General features: G+C 48.1%; 1 protein-coding gene across 10 annotated transcripts in view; it reads left to right on the top strand.

Moving 5' to 3' along the window:
- The window catches only part of SBF1 (SET binding factor 1), a 2,512,102-nt gene that overhangs the window by 943,522 nt on the left and 1,545,788 nt on the right, over window positions 1-22,792 (top strand). The window lies entirely within an intron of this gene.

Below are 22,792 nucleotides of genomic sequence, written 5' to 3' on the forward strand. Positions count from 1 at the left end.
ATACACCCCCCGATAGCTGACCCAGCTCCCGGATGGGACCTTAACGTAGTACTTACCAAACTCATGGGCTCACCATTTGAACCCATGCACAAAGCAACTCTTAAAGACCTCACTCTTAAGACTGCTTTTCTAATAGCTATCACCTCCATCAGGAGAGTAAGTGAACTACAGGCTCTTTCTGTTCTAGACCCCTTTGTTACAGTTCACAAAGATAAAGTGGTTCTACGCACTCACCCAAGGTTTGCTCCAAAATTCATCTCAAAATTCCATGTAAACCAGTCTATAGAACTACCAGCGTTCTTTCAAAATCCTTCCAACTTGAGAGAAAGGACTCTGCACACACTAGATGTGCGCAGAGCGGTCATGTTCTACATGGAAAGAACCAGACCACTGAGGAAGACTAATCAGTTCTTCGTCTCGGTGGCAGCAGGAAGAGAAGGGGATGCAGTTTCAAAGTCCACTATTTCTAGATGGATTGTTCAATGCATCACTCTCTGCTATACTCTTGCTAAGAGAGAACTGCCCTTTAGGCCAAGAGCACATTCTACTCGAGGCACGGGGGCGTCCATAGCATTCATTGCAAATGTTCCCCTTGAGTCCATCTGCAAAGCTTCTACCTGGAGTTCTGTGCACACCTTTACAAAACACTACTGTCTAGATGCACACTCTAGATCTGACTCCCAGGTGGGACAGGCAGTATTAAGACATCTTTTCTCTACTGTTCCTTCTCATAACCCACCGCCAACTCCGGGTACTGCTCGCTATTCTATGCACAGCATGTGATTCTAAGCAGATTAACAAACATCAGATGACAATGCATTACTTACCGTTTAAGCATTTCTGATGGTTGTATCTGCTTAGATTCACATGCGCCCACCCTTCCTCCCCACTTGGATGGAAGGAACATAGACATCTTTCTATATTTCTCTCTTTTCTGTACTCACTCACGTCTAGAAGGCTCCCTCAGGGCAGAAAAATACAAACAGAGGGACCTCGACGCGTGCGGGATTGTGGGTACAACACACGTCACTATAGGAATAGTGTTACAGACACGCCTTGTCGACGTCCCTTTTTCGACTACGAAAAACAAAATGCAATACTCCGCAGTGACCACTGGATGTCGGACCGATGCACAGCATGTGAATCTAAGCAGATACAACCATCAGAAATGCTTTTACCGTAAGTAATGTATTGTCATTTGATCAAAGGAATGTGCTTTGACTAATTTTCAAGTAAGTACATTGAGTATTCATACACAGTATTAAAAAAGATACAAGCATATTATTAAAGTAATGCCTAGACCATTGTCTGTCTGGGCTCCTTACTAAGTGTAAGCACGCAACATGAAATAACAGTGTGGGAAGAGCCAGAGAACCATCAAACCTAACATACATCTTAGTCCACTTTGGTACTGCTCTGTACAGTGGTGTCCTGTAGACATATACCAACCCTGGTATATGTGGAAAGTCCTAGACCTAGTGGTCAGCACCCTACACCGGTAGCGTATGGGGAAAAAAAGGAAATACAATTTTACCAACAGGAAAGATATGTAATAAATCCCTAACGCCTAAAACAGTATTGCATATTTGTTTGAAGTACCTTGCGCATTATACAAATATTAATGTGCAGGTATGTATATAATATAAGCAAAGGGTGCATGATACAATTATGAACCGCTAGCCAAAGGTTTCCAAGAATGTGTAAAATATTTTAGCATCCGTTACATGATAAATACATTTCAAGGGAAAAATAGTTACTCCAAATAGTCACGATGTTTTACTTGGTTCCAAGGAAGAAATGCACATAAAGACTTTAAAAATCTGTTAAAAATCACAAACAAATACCAAACGTGTGCCTCTCTGCGCCTGCCTCACGCTCCCCCACCCCCTCACCAGCTTTACCAGCCCCCCTCTTCAACTCTCTCTCCAACTTCCTCTCCAACCCTTCCCTTGGTGTCCCCCCCCCCCTTCCAAAGGTACTCCCCAGGCCCCGGGTTCCATGCCAGTGTGTGCGCCCAGCTAGTCTAGTATATCTAATTTATCCTGCTGACAATGAGTTTACTCCTCTTCCTGTAATAAATCTGTTCCTGGTTTCTACAAAGACTTTGGTGCCTTCATTGTGTTCCCACTTTTCAGTGCAGCCTGCCTGTTATTGCCAAAGGGGGGACCCAGTCCGTCTGCTTACACAACACACTGCCATCAGGCCTGTTGACCCCCTGGTTCAACCTACCTGGGGTCTCCCTCACAACCTCCCCCATTTTGTCCTGCCTCCCACCTCCACAAGACTCCTTGCCAGTGGTGAAAGGTCTGAAGTAGAGTTAGATTCCTGTGAACTGGCAATGCTGGAGCCTCTGCTCCCATACCTATTCTGTCCCAAGATTTTCCAGAGGATAGCGTGCAAGTGGCAGGTTTAAGTGCCTCGATTGTTAGGAACACTGGCCCAGTCCTCCTGCAGTAGATTCCATTGTGGTAAAACCAGTTGGCTGTGAAGCCCTCTCTCAACTTCACACATTGCTTGTCATATAAGTTGTTTATAGTGGGATGGTAAGGGCATATTTCGGTGTAAAGAGAAGGGTTCCTAGAAGAAGTCTGGGAGAGATTAGGTCCTGACACACACTCCAGCACTAGGTCTCAGAATCTGGCTGCCTTAGCCAAGTCTAAGGGGAAGCCTAAGCCGAAAAGGAAACCTAAGGCAAGAGGAGACAGAAAACAGAGGTAGAGGGAAAGAAAATATACCCCATGCCCTACCTACAACTGACATTGAGGTAGTTGGCCAAGTCCCTAAACCGTAAATAGAAGAGGTACTGCCAGAAACTCTAGATACCTATGTGTCTCCTGAACTGCCAAGCTTGCTTGTAGTAGAGGAGATCACAAAGGTAGAGAGAAGTATGAACAGAAGAAACCTTCATTAAGAGGCCTGTGGAGAAAGGCCTACTTCCAATTATAGGTTGAACCTCCAGTGAAGCAGATAATTCAACAGGAAGATCAATTGCCAGCGGTAAGCCCACAGAGCCCACAAGAGGAGACCATGCGAGGTTGGTTCTTAAGGATGTGTGGCCCTACCTCCTGCAGTTGGTGCATCAGTGACCATTGCTGGATCAGGCCAGCCCGCATCTATTACAGTGTTCAAAAAAGTACTGCATTGGTGGCTGCTGTATTCGTCCACTGGAAAGGGTTGCATTCTGCTCCTAGACCCGAAAGGAACTTAGCTTGCACCTGCAGCTCTTGGGCATCTGCTACTGGATCCAAACCTACCCCCAGTGGTCCTCCTTCGACCTGCCAAGTCTAATGAAAAATCAGAGTACTGGTGGGGAGTAGTAACAATACTTACCGGTGCCCCTATCTCCACCCTTTAAATGTTTGTGAAGAACTTTGATTTATTTTACAACCCTTGGCTTTGGCAGCACTTGTTCTAAAAGGTAGAAAAGTATTTTACTCACCAGTAATCCTTGGACATTCTTCTGGACCACACTTCACATCCACAGGACCCTCTCCCTAACTTTCTCCCAACTTTTAATCCCTTAAGTGCCACCGACGAGCCGGCTCGTCCGTGGAAACTGCTCCAGGTTGCCACGACGAGCCGGCTCGTCGGTTTTTGCACCTTGTTTTGAGCGATCCCTGCAAAGCAGGGATCGTTCCAAACTGTAATCCAACCCCTGGGCTATGTGAGGGGGAGATCCCCCCTCACTGCCAGGGGGCTGGATTACCTTCAGTTTCACGTCGGCGTGCGTAAAGCACGTCGGCGTGAAAGTAATTTTCAGCCATTTCGGTCTGCTGCGGTGAAAACAGAAGGTGAGTGATCACCTTTCTCCTCCTCGATGGGGTTCCCTGTTTTCCTTGCTGGCTTTGACATCCTAAATCCAAATCTGTAGGTTGCCCACATGAAAAAAATGGTCAGTGGCGAAAGGCTTGGGTTTACCAGCGGGTTACCCTTTTCCTTTTACGCCCCCAGTAGGTGCACCCACACATGTGAGGTACCTTTTTTGTCGGGACACCTGTGGGAACGCGAGAAGGTATGACCTCTGTTGGCGACGTGTTTCGGTTAGTGGACACAGGGAAATGTCTCTGAAATTGGCTGGAAATTAAGACAATTCTCAGACATTTCGCTGTGGCCACCCACCGAAACATACCGCCAACAACACATGGCCTACCTTCCCGCGTCCCCACACGTGTCCCGATGAAAACGGTACCTCAAATGTGTGGGTGCACCTACCGGGGGCACAAAAGGAAAAGGGTAAGCCACTGGTAACACCAAGCCTTTCGCCACTGCCCATTTTGTTCATGTGGGCAACCTACAGATTTGGGCATAGGGTGTCGAAGCCAGCAAGGGAAACGGGGAACCCCATGCATTTCCGAAAAGAGGACACCAGTGGGAATCCACAGAGGTCTGACTTGCGCAAATTGGCCCAGAATCTACTACCCAGAACCTCCAGGAAATTCCAAATTTTGGGGTAAAAAACACAATTTCCAGACATTTCACTCTGCTCAACCACCGAAACATGCTGCCAACAACAGATGTCATACCTTCCCGCGTTCCCACAGGTGTCCCAATGAAAACGGTACCTCACATGTGTGGGTTCACCAATCTAGCTGCAAAGGGAGAAGGCTAACCCACTGATGACCACAAAAGGATTTGGGGAGATAACCTACAGATTTGGGCATAGGGTGTCCAAGCCACCAAGGAAAACTGGGAACCCCATGCATTTCTGAAAAGAGGGCACCAGTAGGAATCCAGAGGTCCAACTTGCGAGAAGCGGACCAGAATGTTTTACCCAGAACCCCTGACAAAGTAAAAAAATGTGGGGTTTTTCGGCACATTTCGGACTTTGCGGTGGTGTCTGGGTAATACATTCTTGGCCGAATTGCGCAAATCATACCTCTGCGGATTCCCACGGGTGTCCTCTTTTCGGAAATGCATGGGGTTCCCTGTTTTCCTTGGTGGCTTGGACATCTGAGGCCCATATCTGTATGGTGTGCCGGTCGGCAGAGAGTCTGAAATTCCGGTGTGAAAACAGACTTGGGGTTACTTGTGTTTTAGGCTTTCCCCATGGCACCCAGGTAGGTGCACCCACACATGTGAGGTACCGTTTTCATCGGTACACCTGTGGGAACGCGGGAAGTTATACCATTTGTTGTGTTTGTGTGGTTTTCATAACGTTTTGACCCATTTGCTGGTGCCCTTTGTCACACAACCCTTTCATTTCCCAAATGTGACCTACATGTATTCGCTGCTTTAGCCACCATACACTTTTGTAACCTGCACAAGTCACCTACCCTTAAAAAGGTCTGCCTGTGCTCTTTCAAAAAATGTATGCTTTCCGTTCCTCGCCACATTGGTTTTCCAGATTTACACGTGCTAAATGCATCTGTTCAGGCCGTGAGCGTAAAACTCCTGTCTACCATGGCTCAGTGTTTGGCTTGTGGTATTTCTTGTTTTGTAAAACACAACAGAAAATGTGTTCTCTCCTAATTGCAAGAGTCGGGGGAATGTAGCAGAGCATTGCTTTTCTCAAAATTCATAGAAGCCATTGCCGTACTAAGCCAACCATGTCCAACACATACCTTTTTTTCTGTCATTTTCCGGCTTTTCCCCCAATCTATGGTAGTTTCCCCTACCTAGTTGTTGCCTGACCTACGCAAATCACCCCTTCCTAAACTTGGAATTTTGTCTACTTTTCAGAAATATATGCCTTTCTGTCTTCCAATTCGGCTTTCCTAGCCTTTTCTCCCATTTTCGTTTCCACTCAACCTGTTCTTGAAAGCCAGGAAATTGGGGAATTAGCACAGCAAACCATTTGTTCCTAGCTCTTACAAGGAAAAAAACCACAGGCTTCTTTGTACATCATTTTATTGGCATTTTTTGAAAAAACCCAAAATCTTCCCCCTTTTTGGTTATTTTCTCTCACCACCCTACAGCAACCTAGGATTCCTGGATAGCGTTACGACCTCCTACATGAGGGAAAGAGAGGAGCCAAATTTGGCCGATATACCTCATGCAACAAAAAAGTTACAAGCCATTGAATGGCCACGTACCGAAATCACCAAAAAAGGCCCTGGCACTGGGGAGAAATACCCATGGCACTTAAAGGGTTAAAACTATCGGAGAACATTGTAAACGTTTGAGCACAAGTCTCTAGTCAACTTGGGGTTGGGCTTTATAAGTTACGGTTGCTATTCCTGTTGACTGTTGGTGCAATTGTTAATTACATTACCTTTTCAGGTGTTGGTGGTGGGGGGTTGAATTGTATACTTTGCATTGACTAACAGTGACTGTATATATGTCTTATATTGGTAGTTGTTGGGGAGAATTCTCAGAAATGTGCTAATTCCCTCCATCTTAGAGACCCCACCGCTTTGCTGGATTTTGAGGACTTGATTTTTTTTTCAACCTGGAGAGAGAGACCCTTTTTCCCACTCTCTCATGTAGTTTAATGTGATTTCTGGACTTCGTGTTGCTTTTGATTATGGAGCCTTACAAACTTCATAGGCATTATCTTTTACATTGTGTCACACAGCACCTTCAGTGCAGTGGCACAGGGATGTCTTTTCAGATTTCTCAAAGGTTCAAATGCCTTCTCTGGGATAAACTACTTATAATAGGGTGCTGGAGGAGTTACCTAGTATCCCCTTTTGTCTAGCTTCTCATGTAGCATTTTTGTTACCCTTTCCTCACTGAATGGCTGGTGGCAGTGGTTTCATTTTAACTACCGTGGTGTGCATTTACCGTGGGCTGCGTTTCGCAGCTGCAGTAAAGCACCCAAGGGTGCCATTTTTGTCAAAATGACCCCGGTCTTCTTTTTTCGCCAATTCTTTGTGGAAAGGTCCTTCTTGAGATTTACTCTGCACTGCAAACCAGGTTTGACCCCTTTGTTCGCTTTGCCTTTGGCGGGATTCACGAGTGAAGCCCACCTCTGGCTTCAAGGTGTCTGGGGTGGGCAGCAAGTGGGGGAGGTGCCCGAAACTCCCTGTGCTTAGTCTCCTAGGAGACCCAAATGCACTCTGCAGTGATTGGCTGGCTGACTGCCCTGCAAGGACAGCCACCCTGCTGGGTGACTGACAGCTAGGCTGGAATGAATGGGAGAGAACCGAATAAAAGGCAAGGCTTTGGCTTGGAAGGCAGAGTCGACCACTGGACGAAGGAACCCAAGAAGAACTTGAAGAGGACGCCTGCTGCAATTCCTGGACCTTTGGTTTGCCCGGTGAAGCCCTGCTGCTGTTCTGAAACTCCAAATTTGTATCGACAGAGAAGCCCCTCAAGGGCGACTTCTCCCCTTGAGTTGGTGGGACAAATCAACTCCAAAGTAAGCCACCTGGACATCCTTCTCGGAGCTGGTTGAATTTCCACAGAGTTGCTGCTGGAAACTGTATAGCCAGGGAGAGGAACACTAGATCGCGTGTGTTGCTTTTAAGTTGACCAAGAGCTCCAGGAAGATCCTCTGGACTCCCAGGATGCAGGACTGACCGAGCCTGAGCCCCCTCAACAGAGTGCGGGACCCCAGAAGCAAGGAAAGTCCATATCGACAGCTAGAAACCGCAGTGTTGCTATTTGCGGTAGTCCCGAGGAGCTGAAACACTGAAGTGCCACTTGTTTGAAAGATTGCCGGTTGCGAGCGGTGACTGTTCCATTGCAGTGCAGTAGTCCCAAGAAGTCCTCCCTCTTGTCCCCATGACTGAGGCCCTGGAACAGTGAGCTCTGCAGAGCTGCACATGAACAGAAGTCATCTGCTGCACTTTTTCTTCAATACAAAGGTACTGTAAAGTCTGAGAGAACTTACCTCTCATTGTAGAGTTGCTTGCACCTTCTACTGCTCACAAGTCTAATTAGCTTGTGGCCCTACATTGGATTCTTCTTTTCTTCACACTTTTAACACGTTGTGCAAAGATTGTTCTACTTACCTACCAGAGGTGCTTCATCCTGTATAAGACTTTTGCCCATTGACTTTGGCCTAGCCTGTTATACTGAATGACTCTGCTTAGGGGATCCAAAAGTATTTGCCTGATTAAGAATATCTGGGGTCTCTTGTTCTAATAACCTTTTCCCTTTTACCAACTTCTAAGAGTATTCTAAATGCCATATGAATGCCCCCAGCACCCTAGCTGTTGAAGTCACCTGAGGTTGTAGGTTGTTGATGTGGGCCATCCCAAAAGGGTCTTTACTGATTTAGAAAGTAAGAGTGTACAGTATTGAAGTGCATGTGTGTTACTTTTATATTGCTCCCTTCTGAAGAAGGCTTATTCTAACTGACTGATAAATTAATAATTGTTTATGCAAGAAACCTTGTGTGTTAGAGTTTATTTGAATACTTGTCACTGTGAATCTCTGTGTAACTCCCCTTACACCTACGTCCCGTCCCCTTTCCTCCATACTTTTGGAAGTTTCCGTCTTGTGGGACGGGACCGGAGCACTTTTTGTAAAAAAGCATCAAATTGAATAAAATGTATCCTTCTCTTTTTACGCAGGGGACCACACGTGGCCGTAAACCGGCTCTCCTTAGCTCCGCCCGCGCATCGCCCTTCAGTCCTTTTCTCTGCGCGGTCGGGCTGGATGCACTTGCATCACCGGAAGACTTTTTCTTTTCCCGTTGTCCTTCTCTCCTGCTCCGGTTCTGCGGTCGCATAGTCCTCAGTCTATGCCGGATTGTTTGGGATTTGTCGCTGGTTCCTCTTGCGAACGTCCCTTCGCTAGGGCGGATCCCCATTCTCTCTGTTTGGAGTGTCTGAGACCGGATCACCGTTGGGACTCGTGTGTCTACTGTGACTCCCTTTCAGTCCAGGCACTTCAGCGTTGTCTTCGTCGGTGGGAGGAGATCTTCCAGAGAGTTCATCCACCGCATTTTCAACTCTTCATCGACGGAAAGAAGAGACGCCTGGTAAATTCCTTACTTTTCAGGGGACCCCGGCTGGGGGACTCCTTCCCGGGGACCTCCAGGTTCAGGAGGGGCTTCAAAAGCTCTGCTGCCAGGGTTTCTCCTGAGGTGCTTTGCAGGCCTAACAGGCGTACCAGGGTTTTCTCCGAGGGTTCCCGCGAGGGTCCTGCCGACACCGGATCACGATCCAAGGTTCACCAATCAGGTGCTAATAGCCAGCCCAGTCGTGCTGAGGCTTTGGGTACCGGAGTTCGCTCCAAGGTCTTTGTCTGGAGCTTCCCATACATACACCGGGGTGCGCCCTTAGGCCTCCATTGAAGTTTTCTGTACCAAACCACGGTTCGAGGCCCCTCTTGGGGGGGGGGGGTCTATAAAGACTGGACTCTGGTCTGAGGTTCCTCTCATCGAGGCTAAGGTGTGTACCGACAGAACTGAGAGACCTGTTCAGGTCTTGTCTGTGAGGTGGATTCCTTAATTTTTCCTGTGCTCGCGGTGTAACCGGTTCTGTTGAGGGGGCACAGGGAGAGGTCGCTGACCGTGTCTCCTCTGTTACCAGCTTGGCCGAGGTTCTTCTCTTAGAGGCTTATTCCATGTCAGGATGTCCAGTAAATATCCCAGGCCCCGTAGTACCGGTTCTGCCGAGGATCCTTGTGTCAAGGCTAAAGTTTCGATCAAGTCCCCTGACCAGTCTGTGGAGTTACCTGCCTCATCCACACATGTGACGCAGTTATCCTCAGATGCTCACAAAATAGCGGGCCTTCCTGCCTGGTCTATGGTGGCCATTTTGGATTCTTCCCTCACAGCCACACTATCGACGGCGGGTGCTGGGAGCCTTCTTTTTGGCGAATAACCTTGTCCACAGGACAGTGTGAATCTGTTCCGCCCTTCCTATGACTGATGCGCTCGTATGCCACTACTGCATACGGTCTCACTTCCTCCTACTTCTGCCCCACTGGTCTATGTAGACCCGGTTGGTGGCGGGCCCTCTTGGCAGCCTTCCTCACTACGTTCGTGTGGGTATGTCCCTCATGAGCGGCCTCTGCCCATTCCAGTACCTAAAGTCTCAGCAGAGGATGCCTTTTTTGGGAAGTTTCAGAGTCTTATGAACACTGATCCCATGAGGGAGTACTTTAAAGGCCTTGTTAGAGAGATCTGCCCTCTTGTGCCGCATCCTGTCCTGGCAGTTCCAGTCACGGCACCTGTCGCCCCGGGAGCGGTACCACCTCTACCTCTTGGCACGCCTCCACCTCTTACGCCTCTGCCTCTGTTGTCTCTGGTTGACAAGGTTCCAGCAGAGCGAGATGTCATTTTGACGCCGGTCGCATCTCAACCAGTGGATCCTGACGTTCTGGACAACCCTCAGGCAGAACAGGAAAGTGAGGACCAGCCTTGCTCTGTCAGAGCATTCCATGACCAGGTTCTGGGCAAGTCACTCCTTGACATACCAGTACCTGAGGCACCCGCTCCTCAGGAAGGGGTGCTTTTGGGGGCACTCGCCTTGTCTCCACAAGAGCGCAATGGCCTGTTCCTTCAGAAGGACGTTCTGGCTGAAGCCTGCAAAGCCTGGGATAATCCCCACACTGGGCTACATATAAATAAGAGAATTGATGGCCCGTTACAGGCTTCACACCTCCGAGGAAGTAGCCTTGGTGTATTGCCCTCTCCCTTCCTCAACTGTGGTTGCGGCCGCCCCTCTGCAATCCAAGCCGGCCTCTGCGACCTCAGCTGCTGCAGCTCAAGTTCTGACCAAGGAAGGCAAGTTGATCGACTCCTTGGCCAAGAAGGTTTTTGCCAACTCGGTGCTGCCAGGCTAATGTGGAGCTCATTTTTGGCGGCAGCGAATATGAAACTGTGGAGGGATTTGGCAGACTTCCAGGAGTTCATTCCTGGGGACCGGCTGGAAGACTTTAAGGGCGGTTTGTCAGATGCCAAGGTATTGACGCAGGATATGCTGGAGGCTGCTGTGCACCATGTCCACACCTCAGCTCGAGGCCTCGTGTTGGGGGTGGACACCTCGCGTCAAGCTTGGCTTCATGCAACAAAGTATTCGAAGGAGGTCCAAGATAAAGTTCTGGACCTGCCTTTTGACGGGAAAGAGTTATTTAATTCTTCAACGGATGACTAGCTTATAAAGACTAGGGCGAGCACACAAACTGTAAAGTCTCTGTTGGTGCTAGGGAAGCCCCCAGTCAAAGCTCAGAACTCTGGATCCCAGTCTCGGCCCTCCTCAGGCTTCAGAGGGTTCGAGGACTGCAGGTCACGCAGAGCTGACCCCCTGACAGGTAGCTCCCTTCGTAGACCGCAACACGGTCGATTTTTCTCTCGGTCTTCAGCCTCCTCATCAGAGACAGGTAGTCCGAAAAGTCTGCAAAATTATATTTTTAGGCGCTCGTACGAGATTCCGGTGGGAGGACGAATCTCGTCTCATCTGGAGGCGTTGCAAACAATCACTGAAGACCGGTGGGTTTTTTCCATACCCTGGGCTGGCTTCCTCTTGCCCCTGCCCCCAACCACACCCTTCAATCCTCCTTTTCAGCAGTCGGGGACGCACTCCCTCAGAGCTGAGGTCCAGAAGCTTCTAGATCCCAAGGCGGTGGAACCCGTTCCCCTAGTGGAACGAGGGGAGGGGTTTTACTCTCGTCTGTTCACGTTGCCCAAACCCAACCAGGCTGGCCTGCGTACCATCCTAGACCTTTCCCATTTCAACCTTTCTCTTCCCCAAGAGCAATTCAAAGATGATCACGCCCTGCCAAATAAAGACCTCTATTCAGAAGGGGGGACTGACTCAGCGTTTTGGATCTCCAGGACGCGTATATGCTTATCCTGATCTGGAGCCCGCATCGGAAATATCTAGGCTTCTCCCTGGGAGAGGAGAACTTCCAATTCTGAGTGCTCCCTTTTGGTCTCTGCTCAGCGCCACGTGTCTTCATGAAGATGTCGGTCATCGCGGCTTTACTTCGGCTACAGGGTATTAATGTGTATTCATACTTGCACGACTGGCTTCTGCGCAGTCCTTGTCCAGTGAAAGCCTTGAGCAACCTTCAGTCTCTCCTCCAGCTCCTGTTCTGCCTTGGTCTGTCGGTGAACTGGTGGAAATCCTCCATGACGATCTCTCGGGACCTGATATTCCTGGGTTTCTGTTGGAACATGATCGACTGCAGAGTGTACCTGATTGTGGACTGGATGACGGATCTGTTGACCATGTGTCAGGTTTTTATTCAGTCAGAGAGCATGTCGGCCTGGTGGATCCAGAGTCTTCTAGGCCTCATGGCTTCATGCGTGCTTGCTCTTCCCCCTTGCCCGTCTCAAGATGCGACTCACGCAGATGGCTCTTTGGAGCTCCTGGCTTCAGGCGGTGGACCCGGACACCAAAATGATTCCGGTTCCACCCTGCATGTTGACAGATCTCCTATGGTGGTCATCTTCCAGCAATCTGAGGGCAGGGCTCCTGAAAAGGAGCACCCACAGACAAACGACCATTACAACGGACTCCTCCCTTATTGGGTGGGGCACGACATTGGATCATCTTGAGGTTTTCGACCTATGATCGCCACAGGACAGACAATTTCACATACATTATCTGGAGCTTCTGGGGATTTTCCTGGCGCTCAAAGCTTTCAAGCCAGTGGTTGTGAACAAAGGGTTCCACATCCCCACAGACAATGCGGTATCCATGTTTTACATCAACAAGCAGTGGGGGTACCAGGTCACCTCCCTTCCGATTTGGGAATGGGCCATTCAGCGCAGTGTTTGGCTGCTGGCGGTGCACATTGCAGGCCAACTGAATGTGACTGCAGACTCTCTCAGCCGACGAGCGGCAGTCAGCTTCGAGTGGGAACTAAACATGGAGACCCTCTTGGACCTTTTTCGCCATTGGGGCACTTCAGAAGTGGACCTCTTTGCAACGTCATCAAACAGGAAACTTCCTCTTTATGCTTCCGGGAACAGGCTCGGAGCTTCTTCCCTGGGGGATGCTCTTGAGATTCTGTGGCACAATATGATGGCCTACGCCTTCCCGCCTCTTCCTCTGATTCACCGGGCGCTATGCAAGCTCAGGAACATGACAAATTGCACTCTCCTGTTCATAGCCCCTTGCTGGCCAGCCAGATTCTGGTTTTTGCATCTGTCAGTCTGCTCACCGATCAGGCTTTGCTGATTCCCGACCTGCTTCACCAGAGCGATGAGCAGATGTGGCACCCCTCCCCACAATCATTCAGCTTGGCGGCCTGGTGCCAGAGTTCAAATCTTTATAAAGTTTCAACTTGTTTGCAGATAATATGCGTATTATCCAGGTGGCTAGAAAACCTTCGACAAGGTCTCAGTATAGGAGCAAATGGCTCTGGTTCTGTCACTGGTGTTTAGCTAAGCAGCTGGACTCCAGAGAAGCTACCATCAACACAGTCCTGTCATTAGTTTCTCATCTGGTAACTTCAGGCATACATGTCTTGTAGGACTTGTTTGTCGGCTATCGCCGCTTACCTGTCCACGGACTCTTGCTCTTTTTCATTGACAGACCCTGTCAATAAAAGACACTTTGCAGGTCTATTGCATCTTTATCCACCTGTGCGCAACCCGCATCCAAAGTGGGAATTGAATGTGTCCTCACTGCCTTATGTCATAAACCTTGTCAGCCCATGGCTACGATGGACTTGAAGTTCCTTTCGTGGAAAATGGCTTTTTTGATTGCGGTGACTTCGGCAAGGCGTGTAAGCAAGATTCAGGCCTTGTCTGTAGAACATCCATAGAACATCCATTCCTCACCTTTCATAAGGATAAGTTTGTCCTCCGGACTAATCCTTCTTTCCTTCCAAAGGTGGTATCTGATTTTCATCTGAACCAGTCTATTTCCTTACTCGTTTTCTTTCCTGACCCGGCCTCAGATGCCGAGAGGGTATTGCATAATTTGGATGTCAGACGAGCTCTAACTTTTATTTGGACAGAACATCTAAATTTAGGAGCTCTTCCCAACTTTTTTTGACCTTCGGAGATCCGAAGGGAAAGCCAGCCTCGAAAGCAACTATCTCCTGATGGATTGCTTCCTGTATTTCAGAGGAGTATACCGTTCAGGGCCTTCAGCCTTCAGCCTCCAAAGGGAATTTATGCCCATCGTGTGTGGGGCAATGCAGCTGCCCTTTGCCTTCATGAAATATGTTCCCTTTGGAACCATTGCCAGACCAGCTACGTGGGCTTCCCAATCAGCTTTTTGTAAGCATTACTGCTTAGACCTGAGCTCCAGAGCCAATGCTCAGTTCGGGCGGGCGGTTCTTAAAAACCTCTCTAAGTAAAGGATTTCTATTCACCCATTTTCCTGTGAGGAGTGCTTGGTAATCTCCCAAAAGTATGGAGGAAAGGGGAAGGGACGTACGAGTATAACAAAGTTACTACTCGTAGTGACTACCTTACTCCTAGTCTATAGTCCCCTTTCATCCATAGGCCCGCCCGCCGTCCCCTCTAATAAGTATCCTCTATTATTGCTTAAATGGTCTCAGACCTGGCGATACAAAAGGACTGAAGGGCGATGCGCTGGCCAGAGCTAAGGAGGGCGGGGTTACGGCCGTATGTGGTACACTGCTTAAAAAGAGGAAGGACACATTTCAATTTTTATGCTTTGTTACAAAAAGTGCTCCGGTACCGTCCCACAAGACGGAATGTTCCAAAAGTATGGTGGAAAGGGGAATATGGACTAGGAGCAATGTAGTCACTATGGTGAGTAACTTTGTTAACCGCTCACATTGGCCTCTCTTGAGATAAGCCTGGCTGCTCAACACGCTACCAAAACTGTGGAGTACAAGCTTATACCAACGGTTGGGTTTCCTATACCTGTAGTCTGAGTTGTTGTAGTGCACCCAAAGGGTACTGCATACAAACTTTGCCTAACAGTAGTATTGTGTGATGGTATTACCTGCTGTGTTCATTTTCATAGTGTGTTCTTCGGCCAATAATTCTATACCTACTATCGAAGTGTAATCATTGACTTCTTCATTATGTGGACCCCTGACCCCACTCGCCTCTCCTGAGATGAAGCCTAGACCACTCTGCATGCTACCTTAATTGATCAGGCTGAACTCCCAGAGTTCCCCTGTTCACTATAACTAGGTGGCCTCCTAAACTCTGTCCGCCAAGCCGGAGTTTAGAAATCCACCTTAATACCTGTCAAAAGTAGGATTTATAAAATGTTAAAGTAAGCTATCACATCAAATCTGAGGTCAACAAGCTGTGGGATCTTTCAGTGATGGAGACTTCTATTAGTCCTTTGGGTGAGAGCGTTTCTAGGCCTCAGAGTATTGCAAGAATTGTATGGCAGACTATGGTACCATAGCTGCCTCTCTGCCCTCACTATTCCAAAGAAACCTAAGAATGTTTCTTGGTCGGAGGAGTGTGAGAAGACCTTAAGCATTCCCTTTTCCGGACCCTCTCTCTGGGCACCTGATTCCCAGAGTCCTTTTATTATGCAGACAGATGCCTCTGATATTGGATAGGTGCTGTCCTCTCTCAATTAGATGACAAAGTCAGGGAACGTCCTATATGTTTTGTTAGTCACCAGCTTAAGGGCAGAGAGCTCAAGTGGGTGACTGTGGAGTAGTGCTTCTCTATTGTGTGGGCCATTGGGAAGCTGAGACCCCACCTCGTTGGGACTCGTTTTACTGTGCCCTCGGACCATAATCCCTTAAAGTGGCTAATGAACATGAAGGGAGAGAATCCTAAATTGCTCAGGTGGTACATAAGCATTCAAGGCTTCACCATTGAGCATAGGCCAGGTGCACAACATAGCAGTGCTGATGGGTCCAGGATGTAGATCCCACTATCCCTAGTCCTGGGGTGGTGCGGGGGAGGGGCAGGCGAGTGTTAGGAAAGACTGTGTTTCAGCTTTCTCTTCATAGCTTCCTATGCATCCCCATTCCTTTTTGTTCTGTTTTTTTCCTGTCCTGCATTTTTTATCAGTACTGGGAAACTGTTTCCCTTTTTGAAGTCTTGCATTTTAAGCATATCACACATCTTATAATGCAGGGCAATGGGGATACGTTTGACCCATGTTTGTTCTCAGTAGAGGGTCTCCCACACACCTTTTGAATTTTGTAAAACTTGGGGTTTCACTCTAAGTAACCAAGGGTAATCCAGACGTGGACCGCTTGCTCACTGTGCTTTAGAGAGGCTCAGCTTCACTTCACTGAAGAGGCCCAACAAGGCCTAAACAAGTGTCTTGGGTTGCTGATGGTACTCTTGTTAGAATTGCCTACCATTTCAGTGCTGGACTTCCCTGGTGGGTGGGACAAAGACTGATATTTAAATGGTTTGTCCCATATTCCTTCTCAGTAAAGGGGTTCCCACAATCCTTTTGAATTGTATACTTTTGTTTTGCCCTATCATTTAACACAGAGTATTTGTGGTTACATTTATGTGCCAAGGACAAAGCTTGTGACATCAGTTTCATTTTTACTGTTTTTGCATTATTTTTGCATTATTTTGATTATCTCATATACCCCCTATGGCTACTAAACATGGTCAGTGCCCTAAAATGTATGTGCTGTTAGTTGTCTCTTGTTCTTTGGCCAAATTGTAGTTTTGCCTTCTTCCTGCCATCTCAGGTCAGGAAAGCCCTTGTAAGTTCATGCACTTGTCTGGGGGATAGCTGTAGCTTTCACGTGGTAGTGAGCCTTTGTGTGATTGGCCCAGCAAGGAGGCTGTAACTTGCTAGTTCCAGTCCACATCCTTGCTGTCAGGTCTGCCACTGGGTCGACTATGAAATCATTTTTTGTCCCTCTTCAGCCATCTGCTGGCTGTTCGACTGGTGCAGATCCTTACCTTTGGTGGGGTTGGGATTGCTTCCAGCATGGATTTTGGATAAGCTGATAAGCTGAGGACCTCCTGCACCTATTCGTGAGATTTACGTTGGAGCCAAGAATCCCTCAAAGAGCAACCCACCTGAAGAAGACTCCTGCAGTGGCCCAGCATCCCTTTCTGTGTCTGGCACACTGACACCCTGCTCCTCTGCCTGATCTCTGAATACTGTGAGCGGTGCTTCAGCCCTTGGATTAGTGGGACCAACTACAACTTCGGAAATATCCCCTGACTTATCGGTGATCTGACCAGCTCTCTCTGGGGCTACCTCACCCGAACTGTTGCGACTCTGAATTGAAATCCAAACATTATCCCTGAATTTCAGCTTTCCACCTTCAAATGAATCTATCCTAGAGCAGCTGCTTTGACCGCAACTGTAAGGACGCTTGTCATCTGCAATATGTGACAGTTGCTGGAACTAGACTCCCTCCTTCTCGTGAAGTGTACTAAGGAGGTCTGTATCGGTGGGTCCTGCATTTCTTCTCCGAAAAGGGTTCCATATTTTATTTTCATTCAACTGGAAAAATCCTTAAACCTGCAATTCCTGGGCATCTCTTCCGGTAACAAACAGCAGAAGATGGAGCCCCCAGCGGCCCCCAGCCAATACACCATCTATGCGCCTGCTCCCCCCTTCCTCCTCCTCCATAGGATAACATAGGAGACAAAGGGACTTGTATATCTCCATTCCACTTAACATTTCGTAGTCAAACCTGTTTGGAGTATCCTACCCCTGGGTTAGCATTGGTTCTGGAAGAAAGGAGAACATTTACCGTTCCTTCTGTAAACTTTTTAATGACTTTGAAACTAATCTCTACCACAAGCCCATTAAAGCCTTCCTACAGAGAAAACATTCTGGTGAGAAACATTGTGTTGGCCTCTGTGACCTTTGGCACAAGGCCGCATTAATCTTAGGGTTTGGATTTCTCAATATAGGCTCTTGTCTTGTTATTTGGTTCCCATGATTGACTGCATCTAAATTACTTACCTGCTGTGCCGATTATTTTATCAGATATATATTTGTACTTATCGTGAATTGTATGGATCTGGATCATAGAGTATTCAGCGATACTACCTGTTATATACATTTTCCATTGTATTCATGAGGCCTGTAATAAATAATTATTTTCCTAATTGACTGTCTGAATTGAATTATGTGCCATATTTTGTTGACTCATTGAGGGCCCCTGACCCCACTACTGCTCTCCATTGCTACCTTCATTGGATTATAGCTAACATCTGAGTCCCCTGATCACTATAACTAGGGTGGGCTCTTAAAATCTGTCCACCAGGCCAGATTCTTGAAATCCATCTGAACAGTGGGCACATTCTCGATTCATGTGGGCTTAAACTCCGTCCAAGAAGCTAAATACTGATCCAATTTTGCTAATCTTTCAATCAATTCAGTACCATGGATGCATTCAGTTGTTTAGGAGCATAGCAATATGTTGGCAGAAGACTGGCTGTTTTTGGGTTGAAATGATTGCACTGGTACACTGTTTATAATGGATTCCTTCCTCCCACGGATTCCTCATCTTCGATATCCTAACCGCAGCGCAGTTGGTTTTCTGAAACGTTTCTGCTACAAGGGGAAATGGGGGTGGGTGCAGAGTGGCTCTGTGGCGGCTCCACCCGCCACTACATGCCGCACAGCAGATTTGACATCGGACCAGTATATATTCGAGGCGCCACGCCATTGTGACCTCTGTTTCTTTTTTCTGCGCACTTTTCTCGTTTGGAACCACACTATTTAGTTTGAAAAATTCCCAACTCTTCCAAGTCCTCTCGTTTTAGACCTTCGTTGATTGCAGCCGGCAGATGTTGGTGTAGGATCCCCATCATATCTGTTTGTAATGTTTGGGGAAGAAACACGTCAACGAGTCATACCAATCCATCCTCCCAAGGCCCTCAGTGAAAGGGCAGCTAAACTCTTCACCTACCTTCATAAGGCTTTAGATGAAGGCATTTTGCCAAGATCGTGCGGCGTACCTGTCTGAGAACAGGTCCCCACGAAGAAAGGCCAGGAAAAGCAGGACTGCAAGAGGTCTCGCTCCCCAGGCAATTCTTCCCATCATTCTTCTTTATCCTCTAAGAAGAGGGGTCATTGCTCCAGAGACTCACCGGATGTGGCGCTGCAGGTACCGTTTCCCATCCAATCCTCAAAACCGTAGTAATGGGAGAACATCTGATTGAAGATATTCTATTTTCGCCAGGGCGCCCTCGGCAGTGCAGGCTTCAATGGGCTCCTCCGCCTTGCCAAACTCCTGCACGCCTATGGGCTTGGGCCAGGACCCCAAGTGCGGCAATGTCTCCTGGTGCCAACAGGCACAGCCTTCGGGCCTCAAGGATTCTGCACCAGTCATGCCCTCATCTTCATTGCCGATGGCCCTCTGAAAAACGACCCTCATCTGATGAGGCTCATTTCTGACAAAAATTAACCGGATCCACGGCAAAGGCAAACCCAGGGGCTTCAGAGAGGAGGTACTTCCCGAAGGAAATTTGAGGTAGGGGAGGATATCCAGTTACTGGCCACAAACCTTTAAGTTGCCAACAGTCTTGACATCTATCCTGAGCATGATATCCTTCAAGCCCCAACTCCGGGTATGCCGCAGACATCCTTTCAGTGGTTGATAATCAAGGATGCTGATGCCTTGGTTTTTTCGGGTCCTGTCAGGACGACTGTCCCAGAATGGGACCATGTTACCATTTAAGTAGCTGTGGAAGCTCTACTGTTGGAGAGGACTGCATGTACACAAGCAGTTGACTGGGAGCTGGCAAAAACACATTGTCGAGCTCAGCTCAGTCTGATCCAGCCTTAAAAGACTGGATACCTGGGGAAAGAAGATTTTTGCCTCAGGCACCCTGGCAAGTTCTCTTTTGATATTTGATCCGCAGTGGCCAACACTGCAAAACACATCGCTGAAGGGGATATGAGAGAAGGGTTTCTGACAAATCGATTTCATGTTATTGGGTATTTATAATGCACCTCTACACATTGTGTTTAGAGGCACAATAAGACAAGAGGGTGTGGTAACGGGAGAGACAAAACAAGAAAAGATCCTAGGTCTTGTGACATTCGGATCGTGCAAGTGCAGTAAAAACGAGGGCATGGGAGAGCGAGGGGAGTGTCGGTCAGGGTGGAAGGACCCTTGAGAAAAGCAAGTGCCAGAGGCGGCTAGGTCGACAGATCCAGGGAGCAGAGTGCCAGGGAAGGAAGGTTCACGAGATGGGTGCGAGGTAAGGGCCTGGAAGGGCTACAAGGGTGCAGGCTCAGCCAGACTAGTGCGGGGGGGCGGGGCCCAGAAGGGCAAGTGAGGGTTGAGGGGGGAGACCAAGTGCAGGGATAGACTGGCCTGTGGTGGGGGGGTTGGTGCCCTGTGAGACTCTGAAGGAACCAGGCAGCCAGCCAAGAGGCAGACTAGGACATTAGCAGGGGAGCGTGAGAGGGGAAGGAAGAGGAGAAAAGGAAGGTATTGTGTAGCTTCCGGAACTTGAGATCCAGCCCAAGTCTGAGGGGAGCAGGGAGGCCATTCCAAAGGGAGGCATCTGTGGAGGAGAGAGATCTAGCCCCCACTGTCTGCTTGGAAAAGCATCTGATCTGCAGAGAGTTAGACGACGAAGGATTCTAGGAGGGATGTATTTAGCAAGAGAAAGTTGGAGGTAGTGAGGTCCCAGGCCCCAGAAATCCTTGTGGATGATGCAGAGGGTTTTGAACTTGATTCTCACAGCAACCGGGAGAGATTTAAGGGCTGGAAAGATGCAGTCACTGGACTTGAGGCAAAGGATAAGTCTCACAGTCCTGTTCCGGATTAGTTGGAGGGCATGAAGGGAGGAGTTTGGCAGATTGAGGAAGAGGCTGTTGCAGTAGTCTAGCCTGTAGAGGACCAGAGCTCTGCAGACATTCAACTTCTGGGGGAAAGTGAGGAAAGGGAGAATGTCTCTCAGGAGGTGAAGCTAAAAGTGTGCCTTCTTGGCAAGGTCAGTGATGTGAGGACAGAAGGAGGTATAGGAGTCAAAGATGACGCCAAGGTTTTTTGCCTCAAAGGAGGGCGAAGGGGCCCGTGGAGGGCCGCCAGAGTGCGAGAGGCAAAGAGTGAGCAGGATCTGTCTTACTGGCATTAAGGCAGAGTTGGTTAGTAGCAAACCATGCCTGAATAGCAAACAGGCAGTCAGGAATGAGAGATGGGAGAGGAGGAAGCAGAGGAGGGAAGTTTGAAGGAGAGCTGCGTGTCATCCGCATAACACTGGAATTTAGGAGAGAAGGTGGAGATCAGATGGGCTAGAGGGGCAAGGTAGATGTTGAAAAGTCAATGCGAGAGGATAGAGCCCTGAGATACACTGCAGGTTGAGAGTGAACCTGGGAAGGTCGGTCCAAGAGGAAGGAGGTCAACCAGTCCAGAGTCAGGTCTGTGATGCCAGGGTATCTCAGACTATTTATCAGGGTGCCCTGATTAACTGCATCAAAAGCAGAGGAAAGATCAAGAGGGATTAGAAGGTAAGGAGAGCTGTTCAGGAGAGCAGTTGCCGTGCCTCTGGCAGCTCTAAAGTCAGACTGGTGGTCGTGGAGACAATGATTTAAGCAGAGCAAGAGTTTAGGGTAGCTAAGTGGAGCAGTTTGCCACTTTTGAAGGTCTTCCAATGAGGGGTACAGGAGTGTGTTTTACCCATCGGAGGTGGCAGAAAGAGGAGTGGCAGGAGAGGCGAAGAAGTTGATGAGAGACGGAAGACACAGATCAAGGAGGAGGTTGAGCTGAGAGCCCTAAACCATGACAGTGCCATTTAGGTAGATATTAATGATGACCCTTGAGGACAAGAAGGATGCCAAGAGTACCTCCCAACTGGTGCAACCATTAATGGGAGAGGAAGAGAGAGGGGAGAGCACAGAGACCATAAGGGGAGTCCAATGGTCCAAAGAAGGAACGACAGAGGATGTTGGTGAAAGTCTGCCTGGAAGAAGCGTTGACATAGGTGCCAGAGATGGGCAGGCCTGAATTGGAGACTAGGAGATCCTTCTTGAACTTTTTCCTTCCAGACTTCGACAGAGGGCTAGGCTAAATGTTAGAATAGAAATTGGAGAAGATGGGGGAGAGTGCGTAGAGGGGGACGGGTGGAGAGAGAGGAACTGCAGAGCACAACACCAACTACATCCACACAGCAATGCAACGATCAAGAGTCAAGTTTCCAGGAAGGGGAAAAAACCTGTGTTGCATCATACAGCAGAAAGCACTATGCCTAGAAGCGATTTATCTGGATTGAGGGAAGAGCCTAGATAGAGGGAGAGCGGGCGGGGGGGAAGCCTAATTTTTAAACAAAGCAGCAAATGAAAGAATGCAGATTCAACTTTCCTTTAAAAGAAGGAAGGCCTAAGATTCGACTTTCCTAGAAAGGAGGGAAAAGCCTTTTTCTTTTTTTTCCCTTTTATTCAAAATGTTCTTTATTTAAATAAACAAGCAGGGATATACATCTACTGTTAATAAGTGTAACCTTAAAATAAAATTTCAGATTATGCATTACCACAATTTTCCATCATTTGCCCGCTGTATAGGCTTTTTTAACCCTACTGCCCAAAGGCCAAACAGTATTAACTGATAAACAATCGTCTTAACAAAATAGACACATAAAAAGAAATGTAAAGAAAAGAAACACATAGCGGGTGGGTATTTGGTGGGTTGTACTGTCAATAACCATTGGTTGTTATAACAAGGAGATGGTCATCACGTGGGGTTTGTGGCATATTCCAGAACCATCATGCTGGTTCACATAGGTAACAAGGATGGGCGGGGGCATTCTTGGAGATATTGTGCTGACTCCCTGCGGATTGTAGCATCAATTTTGTGCATTGCAGCTACATACCAGATTCTGGACCACCATTATTTTTGTCTGGGGGAAGAGGGGACTTCCAGTTTCTTGTTATAACAATTTTAGAAGTGGTTTATTAGTTTAAATCCTTTCGCCTGCAGTTAGTACTGACCCTGTGGATCTTCAACCCCTAATAGTATCATCAAGGGATCCTCTGGGAAGTCCAGCATGTTGGGGGGTATGTGGGGTGCATCTTGTGTAGACGTTCTGGGGTTAGATACCATCTCAGTA

This window comes from Ambystoma mexicanum, chromosome 12 (assembly GCF_040938575.1).
Source record: "Ambystoma mexicanum isolate Mex_15411 chromosome 12, UKY_AmexF1_1, whole genome shotgun sequence".
Lineage (NCBI taxonomy): Eukaryota > Metazoa > Chordata > Amphibia > Caudata > Ambystomatidae > Ambystoma > Ambystoma mexicanum.